The following is a 14,343-nucleotide window of genomic DNA, read 5'->3' as shown; positions in this document are numbered from 1 at the left end:
CCACTATACCTGTCCTATCACTAATGCATTGGCTGTCTTAATAAAAGACTTTGGCCTGCACTAGAGCCCTGCATTGGGTTTGCGATCCTGTGGGTCCCACAAACCTCTAAAATGCCACAGGGGGTTAATGAAAAGGCACAAGAAGGTAATGAAATAGTACAAGGGGTGATGAAATGGAACAAGGGGGTAATAAAATGTCACAGGGGGTAATGAAATGCAGCAAGGGGTACTATTTCTAATAGCTATGATTAAATATTTGGGGGGGAGGGCAAGATTGGACACCAACTGGGCAGTAATGGTCAGAAATCCAGCGGGAACGGGATTAAGAAAACAGTCCTGTGCAGGGCTCATGCCTCCATTATGATCCCTTTAATTGTCTAGTCTGTTCTGCAGCCCATATTTTGTAGTTACCCAAAGTTAATTCAGGCGAAAAGAGATGTCAGATGTAGGGGGCATGATAATGCTGTAAAAGACACAAATAAGGTATTATTACTCTGTGAGAAACAATGTGAGACATTATGAAGTGAACAATTATTGTATGAAAAACAAAAGGTGATACTATTAGACTAGAGCTACATGGCTCCTTTGCCTGTGACATGGGTGATGCAGTTAAAGATTGCCTTGTTGCGCTTCCTGAATCATGCTGCATCTCAGCTAATGTATCTGACTAGGCCCGACTTGCAATGCACAAATTGCCATGGCCAGAAATCCATCATGGATAGAGTTATCGAGTACCTGCTGAAGAGACACATCATCATAGTGTGGTAGCCCTTGGGGGGTGTATGGTAGGGGTGGTATGGTGTTGATATATGAGGGGTTAATATTAACCCTGTCACTCATGATGCCAGGGTGAGGGCTGGTATGCTGAGTCTATATTCTGGCCTATCGCCGCCCTTCCCAGAAGCAGATTTAACTTGAACTTGAATAACTTTACTGCAGTGCTTGCAATATCCAATGCGTAGTAACAGTCTCATATAACAGTTCTTAGGTTGCTTAGCGACTGGCAGAAGTTGCGGACCTTGCATTAAACTTGTAGTCTCTGAATTTAGGGAGTAATGGTCAGATCCGTCCGGATTTAGGGGAATTATTGGTTCCGGTGATACTGCAGAGTGCTTAGGGGATGACAACTCTATAATTTAGATCATTCAGCCGTTGCCGCAAGGCTCAGGCCTAACTCACTGCGATTACTGCGATATAGGTCTTCTCTCATAGAGAGCCAGGAGAAAGAGAGCAAGAAGATGGCCGCCGCTCCCTTATATGGGCAGGGGGCATGGCGATTCTAACTAATCCGAATGTCTACCATTCACCAGTGTTACGATTCGGCAGGCTGGATGTGGATCCTCTGTGTCAGCGAGGGATTGGCGTGGACCGTGTCGGTGGACCGGTTCTAGGGTTGCTACTGGTTTTCACCAGAGCCCGCCGCAATGCGGGATGGTCTTGCTGCGGCGGTAGCAACCAGGTCGTATCCACCTGCAACGGCTCAACCTCGCTGACTGCTGAGAAGGCGTGGGACAGAAGGACTAGGCAGAGGCAAGGTCAGACGTAGCAGAAGGTCGGGGCAGGCGGCAAGGTTCGTAGTCAAAAAGGATAGCAGGAGATCTGGAACACAGGCTTTGGACAGCACTAAACGCTTTCACTGGCACAAGGCAACAAGATCCGGCAAGGAAGTGCAGGGGAAGTGAGGTTATATGGACAGGGAGCAGGTGGAAGCTAATTAGGCTGATTGGGCAAGGGCACCAATCATTGGTGCATTGGCCCTTTAAATCTTAGAGAGCTGGCGCGCGCGCGCCCTAAGAAGCGGAGCCGCGCGCGCCAGGACATGACAACCGGGGGCCGGGACAGGTGAGTGACTTGGGATGCGATTCGCGAGCGGGCGCGTCCCGCTATGCAAATCGCATCCCCGTCGGCAATGTTAGTGCAGCGCTCCTGGTCAGCGGGTCTGACCGGGGCGCTGCAGAGAGAGAGACGCCACGAGCGCTCCGGGGAGGAGCAGGGACCCGGAGAGCTCGGCGTAACAACCAGTACATGGCGTGATGGGATTACTGACGTAAGAGGGCCTCCAAAGGTCCTTAAGCTAAAACCATAGAGTTCACCTTGTCACATGACCCGCAGGTCCTGCAACGCTAATAGAAACAGGTAATTAACCATTTATATACAGAAATAATACTATATACATTATTCTATGGACAAATTAGAAATCTATATACTATAATAGAGGCGACTAGGGGCGGACTGACTAACAGAGATTACTAAGTCCTAGGGACTCTGGCTACGGGGACCCATAGATAAATAAGTACCGTATGAAATGCGGTACTGGGACACCACAATAGCATGATGCTGCTACCATGGGAATGGTGTGCTCAAAGTGATGGGCAGTGTTGAGTATCCGACCGCACACAGTGTTTTTTGGTCTAATCTAACCAGAGACCCTTTTCCACATCTTTGCTTTGTCTCCCTCATGGCTTGTGGCAAACTCCAAAGACGATTTCTTGTGGCTCACTTTCAAAAACAGCTTTCTTCTTGCCACTCTTCCATAAAGGCCAGATTTGTGACATGTACAACTAATAGTTGTCCTGTGGACAGATTTTCCTATGTCAGCTGTTAATCTTTTCAGCTCCTCCAGAGTAGCCTTTTGGTTGCTTCGCTGATTAATTCTCTCCTTACTTGACTTGCCAGTGTGTTTTCTTTGGGGGGGAACCTAACCCTATTTGGACTTCTCCACAACTTTATCCCTAACCTGTTTGATTAGCTCCTTGGTCTTCATGTTGCTGTCCAGTAATGCTCTATGACAAACTCTGAGGCCTTCACAGAACAGATGTATTCATACTGAGTTAAATTGCAGACAGAGGGACCCTATTCATTCATTAATTTTGTGACTTGTAAATGTGACTTGAGAAGGAAGTTGGTTGCACCAGATCTTTTTTTTTAGATGTTTCACAGTAAAGGCAGTGAATACATATGCACACAACACTTTTCACATATCTATTTGTAACTAATTTGTTCCCCACCTTTAAATGATGGACTATTTTTGTGTTAGTCCATTACATAAAATTTCAATTAAATAAATATTAATCTGTGGTTATACCATGACAAAATAAAAAAAAATAACTAGGGGAGTGAATAGTTATGCAAGGCACTGTAATGTCTTGGTTATATTGCATGATAAAGGAAGGAAAGCTTTCTGTGCACACAATAGTGAAGACAATGGATGGGACTTACAAAGCATTGTATATTGGTTTTCTGGTAATGCAAATTATTTTTAGCTCACCTCCATTTGGTCTTGCACGGATCCAAGCTTGGCCACGCTTCATACAAATGAGTAAAGAAAAGTAGGTAGATGATCCAGCAATTCCGTATATAATAGTAGACTTTATTCCAAATGACAAAACATGTAGAACAACACTTTACCTTGTCGGCAACACACCTACAATGGAGGCGTTTTGAACGCATGCGCGTTCATGAACATCAGTGCACGTCATCTCCTCTAAGTACAAGACCCATTTGTGAAAGCCAGCATTGCGCAGCCACGTGTTCACACTTGGCGTTTCAGATGAAACCAGGCTTGCTGACACCTCTGTCCATGTCAGGAACTGTCAAGAGCAGGAGCAAATCCCCATAGCAAACATATGCTATAGAGGTGTCAGCAGAGAGCACTGTGGACAGAGAGAAAAGGATTTCTAAAAGAAAATCATTTCCTGCTATCAAGTACTGGAAGGATTAAGATTTTTATTAGAAGTGATTTACAAATCTGTTTAACTTTCTGGTACCAGTTCATTTGAAAAACAAAATGTTATCCACCTGTAAACTCTTTCCACCATCTAAGACCCTTGCTGTTGTACATGAAAAAGATCCATGGATGTTGAAGGAATATGTGTTTTCTGTACTTTCTCTGATTTATTTTTTAAAAATATTTCTTGAATCTTAAACAATAACAACCCAAAGAAGACAGTCACTTAGACATGTTTCAACTGTGCTGCCAAGGTCATAGTGCTTTTACAACACTTAGACATGTTTTAACAATGTCATTGAGGTCATAGAGCTTTTAAAACATCAGCAACTAATCCCTTAGATTGGAAGTAAAAATTCTAATATGTATAACATAAATTTCAATTTTTCTGCTACACTTAAAACTTATTCCCCTTCCCATGATTCAATTAGAATACCATTTAGCATTTTAAAATAATTGAATATTTTTTAAACTGGTATAGCTTCTATTCCATATGCCACTAAAAACATGTTCTCCAGCTGACCTAATGTGGTCTATAAATTACCGCATCGACTCCCCCCTCTCATCTAGTTCCATCACTTTTTAATCTCCTTAGTAATATGTTCCTTATAACAAATTTCATTATGGTGCAATATGTTTTCTGTACAATAAATATATTAGCTTACTATATAACCAATACCCTATTAAAATCTACCTTTTATTATATCTTGTTAAAATGATATTATAACTTTTTAATATCCCGCAATCTGCTGTATATGCAAATATACAATGATGCTCACCTAGAGCTGATAACTATACATGTCAGAGGTATGTATACTTTAGACAAAAATATATATACAAATTGACAATACAGTGAAGCAATAACGTTAGATGGCCCTTACGTACTGCAGACTGTGCTTTCTTTTCAGTCCTTTGGGAGGAGACTGTCGTAGGATAAGATAAAGTTAGAATAGTGCTCGGATGTATACAATATTGATAATATGATCTAACTAGCACTCCTATTGCAACACAATCTTACCCTACCTAACAGCGGGGGAGGCGCGGTTTGCATTTTATCTTCCTTTATTAATATTTTTTCTATTATCCTATTTTTTGGTGAAGGATTGATTTATTTATTGTTTAATCACTAATTGTACACATAGATGTGCTGTATAATGATGCATCATTATATACATTAAATAATGGCTTTGTATTGTCATGTATGTCTACAATGGTTTTAGTCAGCCTTAGGGAGTGGAGAGTCAACGGTTGAAGTGGGGGCGCCTCCCCCGCTGTTAGGTAGGGTAAGATTGTGTTGCAATAGGAGTGCTATTTAGATCATATTATCAATATTGTATACATCCGAGCACTATTCTAACTTTATCTTACCCTTCGACAGTCTCCTCCCAAAGGACTGAAAAGAAAGCACAATCTGCAGTACGTAAGTGCCATCTAACGTTATTGCTTCACTGTATTGTCAATTTGTATATATATTTTTGTCTATCATTGTATATTTGCATATACAGCAGATCGCTGGATATTAAAAAGTTATAATATCATTTTAACAAGATATAATAAAAGGTAGATTTTAATAGGGTATTGGTTATATAGTTAGCTAGTTTCACACATACCCACAACATATGGTAATTATTTTGTAAGTTTTCTTACAATAAATATATTCCAATAAAGATTTTAGAAGATTTCTCTTAAATACCAGACCTCCCTTATTACACCAAAGCAAAAGGCATGCATGTACAATAGCTAAGGGTGCGTTCACACGGCTGTCTGCCCCCATTTTTTTTATCCTCCTTTGTTTTCTTTTTTGCAGGCTGTAAACGGATTCAAAACGGTTTTAAAAAAATCCCATTCATGTCAATGGGATTTTTTTACAATCCGTTTGCACCCGTTTGGACTCATTTCTGGACGGAAGAAAAAAATACTGCATGTGCCGTTTTTTCTGCCGTAAAAAAAAACGGCACATGCAGTATTTTTTTCTTCCATCCAAAACACGGAAGAAAAAGCGGATACAGTAAATTTAATATTGAAGTCTATGGAAAACGGATGAGCCTTTAATGTCATCCGTTTGCATCCGTTTTTTCAATCCGTTTTTTGATCCGTTTTTACTTTTGAGTACGCTCAGAACAAAAAAATGTTTTACATCCGTTTGCATCCGTTATTGTCCGTTTTTTTAAAGTCCGTTTTTAATTTTGACGGCAGAAGAACGGAACGGGTCTAGACGGCCGTGTGAACGCAGCCTTAAACCTAAAATCCTTCTGCACTGATCCAGAGGAAAGCAAAAAACCCTATGAAGCTGATACCAATTGTCCCATAATAGGCTGTAAGCCAGCACGGTGCACTACACATTATCATTTTACTGGCACCCTGTATATATTGCCTTATCTGTGTACAACTATAATACTAAGCAACTACCCCCCCTTATGAGTAGGAGGTGTGTGAGTGATTGTTCATCAGTATTTTGTACCTGTGCGACCTCCCCTTATATAGCATTGAGACTGATCTACATCATAATGGGAATAGGTGCCTCGACTGCCCTTGTATCAGTAACCAGTAAGTGGCCTTTTTTCTGTGACATTTGCAAAGTGGTTATTATTTTGTATTATGTTTTTTTCTTTGTATAGATTAACCTGTGCCTCTGCTTTTACTGCTGTATGGTAGTACAATTCACATCTTTTAATTGTAAAGGGCTTATTTCTCTATTTAAAGGTCTATAGCAGGGGTAGGCAACCTTTTGGTTGTGCTGTGACCATATTTTTTTCGAAGTCGCTTGGTGTGCCGGATAGATGGGTGTGGCTTATTGTGGGTGTGGCTTATTGTGGGTGGGGTTTGTTTGGGTGTGGCTTGTCACAGGGTGGGTTTTTTTCAGAATTGTTTCCCTATATATTGTTCAGACTATACATTGTTCAGACCCCAGAATCAGCCCCCACCATAACAGACCCCAGAATCAGTCCCCACCATAATACAGACCCCAGAGTCACCACCCACCACAATACATACCCCAAAATCAGACCCCACCATAATACAGATCCCAGAATCAGACCCCACCATAATACAGACTCCAGAATCAGTCCCCACCATAATACAGACCCCATAATCACCACCCACCATAATACAGACCCCAGAATCACCACCCACCATAATACAGACCCCAGAATCACCACCCACCATAATACAGACCCCCAGAACCAGACCTCACCATAATACAGACCCCAGAATCACCACCCACCATAATACAGACCCCAGAATCAGTCCCCACCATAATACAGACCCCAGAATCAGTCCCCACCATAATACAGACTCCAGAATCAGACTCCACCATAATACAGACCCCAGAATCAGACCCCAGAATCAGACCCCACCACAATACAGACCCTCCCCCCCTCCCCCTTTACACAATACAGACCCCAGGATCAGACCCCAGTCAAGTTGCGCAATAATATAAATACAGTTACATTAACTGACTTACATTCACATATTTTACGGTTGGCGGCATCCTCTTTCCCTCTGTTCTCCTTCTGGCTCTGACCACCATGACGACTTCTTCCAGCCAAAACTCATCACTGCAGCATCTGCAAGAGAAACATCTTAGTTTCTGCATTGTTCCAGTGCAGTCCCCAGAAGTGTAGAATTCAGTGCAGTTTATTCCATTTCAAATTGTGTTACAGAGCAAGCTACGTTTCAGCGACCTGTCTTCGCCTGTGTATGAGAGGCGACAAAACATAGCCTGCTCTATATCACTGTTTGAAGTGGAATAAACTGCACTGAATTCTGCAGTTTATACTTTGGTGAGCTATGATTTTCCTTGAATATAAGTAGGTAGGTAGGTAGCTATGCAGGTAGGTAAGTAGATATGGAGGTAAGTTCATAGGTAGGTAGCAAGGTAGGTAAATGGGTAGCTATGTATGTAGGAAGGTAGGTACTTAGGTTGCTATGTAGGTAAGGTGATATGTAGGTAGGTAGCTATGTAGGTAGGTAGCCAGGTGGCTAAGTAGGTGGGTATGTAACCAGGAAATTAATAAGGTAGGTAGCCAGGCAGGTAATTGTGTAGATAGCCAGGTAGGGAAGTAGCCAGTGCACCTTCACATCTAAATCATCATCCCCCTCCCTGTCACCTGCACCCCCTTTTCCCTGTCATCTGCATCCCCCTCCCCGTCACCTGCACCCCCTTCCTCATCACTTGCACCATCACTTGCACCCCCTTCCCCATCACTTACACCCCCCATCACTTGCACCACCACCCCTTCACTTGCACCCCCATCATCACTTGCACCCCCATCATTACTTGCACCCCCATCATCACTTGCACACCCCCCATCATCACTTGCAACCCCCTCATTTTCATCACTTTGCACCACCTCTCATCATCACTTTGCATCCCCTCATCATCATCTCTTTTCCCCCCCTCGTCATCATCATCATCACTTTGCACCCCCCCTCATCATCATCATCACTTTGCACCCCCCTCCCACATCATCATCCTCACTTTGCACCCCCCTCCCCTCATTATCATCACTTTGCCCCCCCATCATCATCACTTTGCACCCCCCTCCCCTCATTATCATCACTTTGCACCCCCCATCATCATCATCACTTTGCCCCCCTCATCATCATCCTCACCACTTTGCACCCCCTCATCATCATCACTTTGCACCCCCCATTATCATCACTTTGCATGCCACCATCATCATCATCCCTTTGCACCCCCCAACATCATCACTTTGCACCCCCTCTCCCCTCATCATCTTGTACCCATCCCCCATCATCAACACTTTGCACCCTCATCATCACTTTGCACCCCCCCTCCCCTCATCATCATCACTTTGCACCCCCTACTCCCCTCATCATCATCACTTTACAAACCCCCATCCCCCCTCCCGTCACCTTGCTTCCCTTGTTCTGCTAATGCCAGGATGATTAAAATAAAACAAACTTGTACTCACCCATTTCCCACTGAAGGTTTTGCCATGGCCTTCACAATCTCCTGACCTCAACATAATTGAAAATCTATGGATAGACCTTAAGAGCAGTGCGTGACAGACAGCCCTGAAATCTCAAAGAACAATGGGCAAAGATACCTCAAACAAGAATTGAAAGACTCTTGGCTGGTTACAAAAAGTGTTTACAAGCTGTGACACTTGCCAAAGGGGGCAGTACAAGATATTAACTCTGCAGGGTGCCCAAACTTTTGCAGACGCCATTTTTTTGTTTTCTGTTATTTTGAAAGTGTAAATGATGGAAATAAAATATAACTTTTGTTGACATATTATAAGAATATCTAATCTGTAGTTTGAAGCCTTTTGGAGATTTTTCCATCTTTCCTTGGCTTCTTTATGCACATTAATACAAATTTTTACCTGGGGTGCCAAAACTTTAGATCCCCACTGTATATATGTTCATCTAACCACCAATATAAGGGTGGGTTCACACCACAGTTTTTCCCCATGGTTTTCTATCAGTTTTTTTTAGTCAAAACCGTATTCCTCAAAACCGGACCAAACTGTGTGCAACTGTGTGCTTAAAAAGAACCCGCATATGGTTTTTAATCGTATAAGGTTTGCATGTTTTTTGTCTGGTTGCATACGGTTTTTAACAATTTCATCAAATCCGGATTTAAGATTTTTGTTCTTTTTTAAATAAAGTTTCAATTGTTCAGTAGGTGTCACTTTAGAATCGCAATGCGCATGTGCAAAGTTAAAAACCGTATAGTTAAAACCGGATTAAACCGTAGACACAGCATGCACTGACAGCCAAAAAGCATGCTGTGAGCTGTAGTTATGCAACAGCAGGAGGCACACCACAACAAATTTCAGCATGCCCTTTGGCTGTCTGTGCATGCTTGAAGTTGTAGTTATGCAACAGCTACTGTTGCATAACTACAACTCCCATCATGCACGGACAACAATAGAGCATGCTGGGAGTTGTAGTGGCATACCTCCAGCTGTTGAATAACTACACCTCCCAGCATGCCGAACAGCTGAAGGTTTGCGCCCCCACCCCCCACCCCTGTAAATGAACATGGTACATTCACATGGATGGGAGTTTACAGTGAGTTTCCCGCTGAAAGTTTGAGCTGCGGAAAATTTTCCGCCACAGCTTAAACTCCAAGCATGGAACTTGCTGTAAACCCTGCCTGTTTGAATGTACCCTAAAAACACTACACTACACAAAATAAAAAGTAAAACACTACATACACACCCTTAGGGTATGTTCACATTACGGATTTTAAACTAAATCTCCGCTTGCAGAAACTTGTGAGTGGAGATTCTATTCTGGCGGCTGACGCCGAAATACTTCTATGGTAGGACCGTGCGTCACTGCGCCGTCAACACTGACGGCTATGTAGTGCTTGCGGACTTCCGCGCAAAGAATGAACATGTTCTTTTTTTGCAAGGAACAATTTTTAATTGTTAAATGTGAACGGGTCTCACGGAAGACCCATTCACACTGATGTTATGTTAACAGCGTGTAATTTCGATCGCGTAATTCCACTCATGGAATTCCGTAGTGTGAACATAACCTTACACTGCCCCCCCCCCCCCCCCCCCTCACAATAAAAATGAAAAACTGCACTGTTTCCAAAATTGGGCCTCAAGCTGTTGCAAAACAACAACCCCCAGCAAATCAATAGTCAATAGCTGTCCAGGCATGCTGGGAGCTTTGAAACAGCTGGAGGCACCCTGTTTGGGAAACACTGTCATAGGGTTTTTTGGTGGCGGAGGCAATTGTAACACTTGCATCCGGGTCCGCCTCTATGCAAATCCCTAATTTAGGCCTCAAATGCGCATGGAGCTCTCTCACTCCGGAGCCCTGTCGTATTTCAAGGCAAGAGTTAAAGGAGTACTCTAGTGCAGAGTATTCCTGCTCCATCCTGCCAGGGCTGCAAAATAAATGAAAACGAACCATCACTCACCTCCCTGGGTTCCCGCGGAGCATCACTACAGCTGATCGGTCCTCCGGTGCATCTCCTTCATACTTCAGGGTGTAACAAAGCGTCACATGGCGCTCAGCCTATCGCCGGCCGAGGCTGAACATCGCGGCGGCCGGCTATAGGCTGAGCGCCATGTGACGCTTCGTTACACCCGGAAGTATGAAGGAGATGGATCGGAGGACCAAACAGCTGTAGTGACGCTCCGCGGGAACCCAGGGAGGTGAGTGATGGTTCATTTTCATTTATTTTGCAGCCCGGGCCGGACGGAGCAGGAATACTCTGCACTAGAGTACTCCTTTAAGGGCCACATTGGGTATTTTTGTACTCAGGAGAAATTGTGCTGGTGTTGCCCCAAAAAAGGACAAAATAAAATTGTAACACAATTTCTCCTGAGTACGCAAATTCCCCATATGTGGACGCAAAGCGATCTGCGGGTGCACTAAAGGGCTCAGTAGTGAGAGAGCACATGTACATTTGAGGCCTAAATTGGTGATTTGCACAGGGGTGGCTGACATGAACGCAAAAACACCCCATGTGACCCCATTTTGGAAACCACACCCCTCAAGCAAGGTAATAAGGGGTATAGTGAGCATTTACACCCCACAGGTGTTTGATGAATTTTCATTAAAGTTGGATGTGAAAATAAATTTTTTTATTTTTTTCACTAAAATGCTGGTGTTACCCCAAATTTTTCATTTTCACAAAGGGAAATGTGTAACCCCATTTCTTCTGCATAAGGAAATACCTAATATGTGGACGTAAAGTGCTCTGTGGTCACACTACAATGCTCAGAAGAGAAGGAGCAAATTTTTTTTTTGGAGAGAGAATTTAGCTGGAATTGACCTGTTGGGGACGAAGGGCGTATGCATACGCCCTTGCGTCCTGGTACTTAAGGACAAAGGGCGTATCCATATGCCCGTGGGAATTTTGGTCCCCGCCGCGCGCCGGGCGGGGACCGGACCGGGGTGACTGCTGATATCTATCAGCAGGCACCCCGTGCAAATGCCCAGGGGGGTCATATAAGGGAATATAAGGGGGATTGCGGGTGTCTAAGACACCCACGATCCCCCTGAAGCGATAGGAGTGAGGTGGCACGGGTGCCACCCCTCCTATCCCTGCTATTGGTGGTCTAGACGCGACCACCAATAGCAGATCGGGGGCGGGGGGGTTTACTTTCGTTTTCCCCGGGCCAGAACGGGGAAGGCGAAGAGGAGTGGCGCCGAAGATCACTTACCCGTCCGGAGGCAGCGGAGCGATGGTGATCGGTGGGCGTCGACGGAGATCTGCAGGCGGCATGCGGCAGAAGAGGACGGCTCCCTGGATGCGACGGAAGCCGGTGAGTTGCCTAGCAGCATCTAGAGGGCTACAGTCTTAGACCACTATAGTGGTCTCTAGACTGTAGCCCTCCAGATGTTGCAAAACTACAACTCCCAGCATGCCCAGACAGCTGTTTGCTGTGTGGGCATGCTGGGATTTGTAGTTTTGCAACAGCTGGAGGTGTACAGTTTAGAGACCACTGCACAGTGATCTCTATGCTGCCCTCTAGATCTTGCAAAACTACAACTCCTAGCATGCCCACACAGCTGTTTGCTGTCTGGGCATGCTGGGAGTTGTAGTTTTGCAACATCTGGAGGTCCACAGTTTGGAGTTCACTGTTCAGTGGTCTCTAAATTGTAGCACTCCAGATGTTGCAAAACTGCAAATCGCAGCATGCTCAAACAGCAAACAGCTGTCTCGGCATGCTGGGAGTTGTAGTTGCGTACCTCCAGCTGTTGCATAACTACATCTCCCAGCATGCCCTTCTGTGATCAGAACATGCTGGGAATTGTAGTTTTGCAACAGCTGGAGGCACACTGGTTGGAAAATACTGAGTTAGGTAACAGAACCTAACTGAAGGTTTTCCAACCAGTGTGCCTCCAGCTGTTGCAAAACTACAACTCCCAGCATGCACGGTCTGTCAGTACATGCTGGGAGTTGTAGTTTTGCAACAGCTGGAGGCACACTGGTTGGAAAATACTGAGTTAGGTAACAGAACCTAACTGAAGGTTTTACAACCAGTGTGCCTCCAGCTGTTGCAAAACTACAACTCCCAGCATGCACGGTCTGTCAGTACATGCTGGGAGTTGTAGTTTTGAAACAGCTGGAGGTTTGTAATGTGAACGTACAGGGTACATTCACACGGGTGGGTTTACAGTAAGTTGCCTGCTTCAAGTATGAGCTGCAGCAAATTTTTCACCGCAGCGCAAATTCCTAGCGGGAAACTCAGCGTAACCCACCAGTGTGAATGTACCCTAAAAACACTACACTACAATAACACATAATAAAGGGTAAAACACTACATATACACCCCCTTACACTGTCCCCCCCAATAAAAATGAAAAACGTATTGTACGGCAGTGTTTCCAAAACGGAGCCTGCTGGAGGCACCCTGTTTGGGAATCACTGGCGTAGAATACCCCTAATTCCACCCCTATGCAATCCCCAATTTAGGCCTCAAATGCACATGGCGCGATCTCACTTCGGAGCCCTGCCGTATTTCAAGGAAACAGTTTAGGGCCACATATGGGGTATTTCCGTACTCGAGAGAAATTGCACTACAAATTTTGTGGGTCTTTTTCTCCTTTTACCCCTTATGAAAAGGAAAAGTTGGGGTCTACACCAGCCTGTTAGTGTAAAAAAAATTTTTTTTACACTAACATGCTGGTGTTGCCCTTTAATTTTTATTTTCACAAGAGGTAAAAGGACAAAAACACCCCCAAAATTTGTAACACAATTTCTCCTGAGTACGGAAATACCCCATATGTGGGCGTAAAATGCTCTGCGAGCTCAGGAAAAGAGAGCACACTATGTACATTTGAGGCCAAAATTGGTGATTTGCACAGGTGTGGCTGATTTTACAGCGGTTCTGACATAAACCCAAAAAAATAAATAACCACATGTGACCCCATTTTGGAAACTACACCCCTCACGTAATGTAATAAGGGGTACAGTGAGCATTTACGCCCCACAAGTGTCTGACAGATTTTTGGAAGTGGTCAGTGAAAATGAAAAATGTAATTTTTTTGTTTGCACAGCCCACTGTTCCAAAGATCTGTCAAACGACAGTAGGGTGTAAATGCTCACTGTACCCCTTATTACATTCCGTGAGGGGTGTAGTTTCCAAAATGGGGTCACATGTGGAGGGGTCCACTGTTTTGAAAAAATGGAAAATTGCTGCTGAACTTTGAAGCCCTCTGATGTTTTCCAAAAGTAAAAACTTGTCAACTTTATGATGCAAATATAAAGTAGACATATTGTATATGTGAATCAATATATAATTTATTTGGAATGTCTATTTTCCTTACAAGCAGAGAGCTTCATAGTTAGAAAAATGCAAAATTTTCTAATTTTTCATGAAATTTTTGAATTTTTCACCAGGAAATGATGCAAGTATCGACGAAAATTTACCACTAACATAAAGTAGAATATGTCACGAAAAAACCATCTCGGAATCAAATTTATAAGTAAAAGCATCCCAGAGTTATTAATGCTTAAAGTGACAGTGGTCAGATTTGCAAAAAATGCTCCCGTCCTTAGGGTCATAATGGGCTCCATCCCCAAGGGGTTAAAGGCCATGTGCAGTTACAAAGCCCCTATGCTGCCAGAACAGTGAAACCCCCCATATGTGACCCCATTTTGGAAAACTACACCC

Source organism: Hyla sarda, chromosome 2, assembly GCF_029499605.1.
Source record: "Hyla sarda isolate aHylSar1 chromosome 2, aHylSar1.hap1, whole genome shotgun sequence".
In the NCBI taxonomy this organism is placed as follows: Eukaryota; Metazoa; Chordata; class Amphibia; order Anura; family Hylidae; genus Hyla; species Hyla sarda.
Note: the sequence above shows the minus strand (reverse complement) of the source record.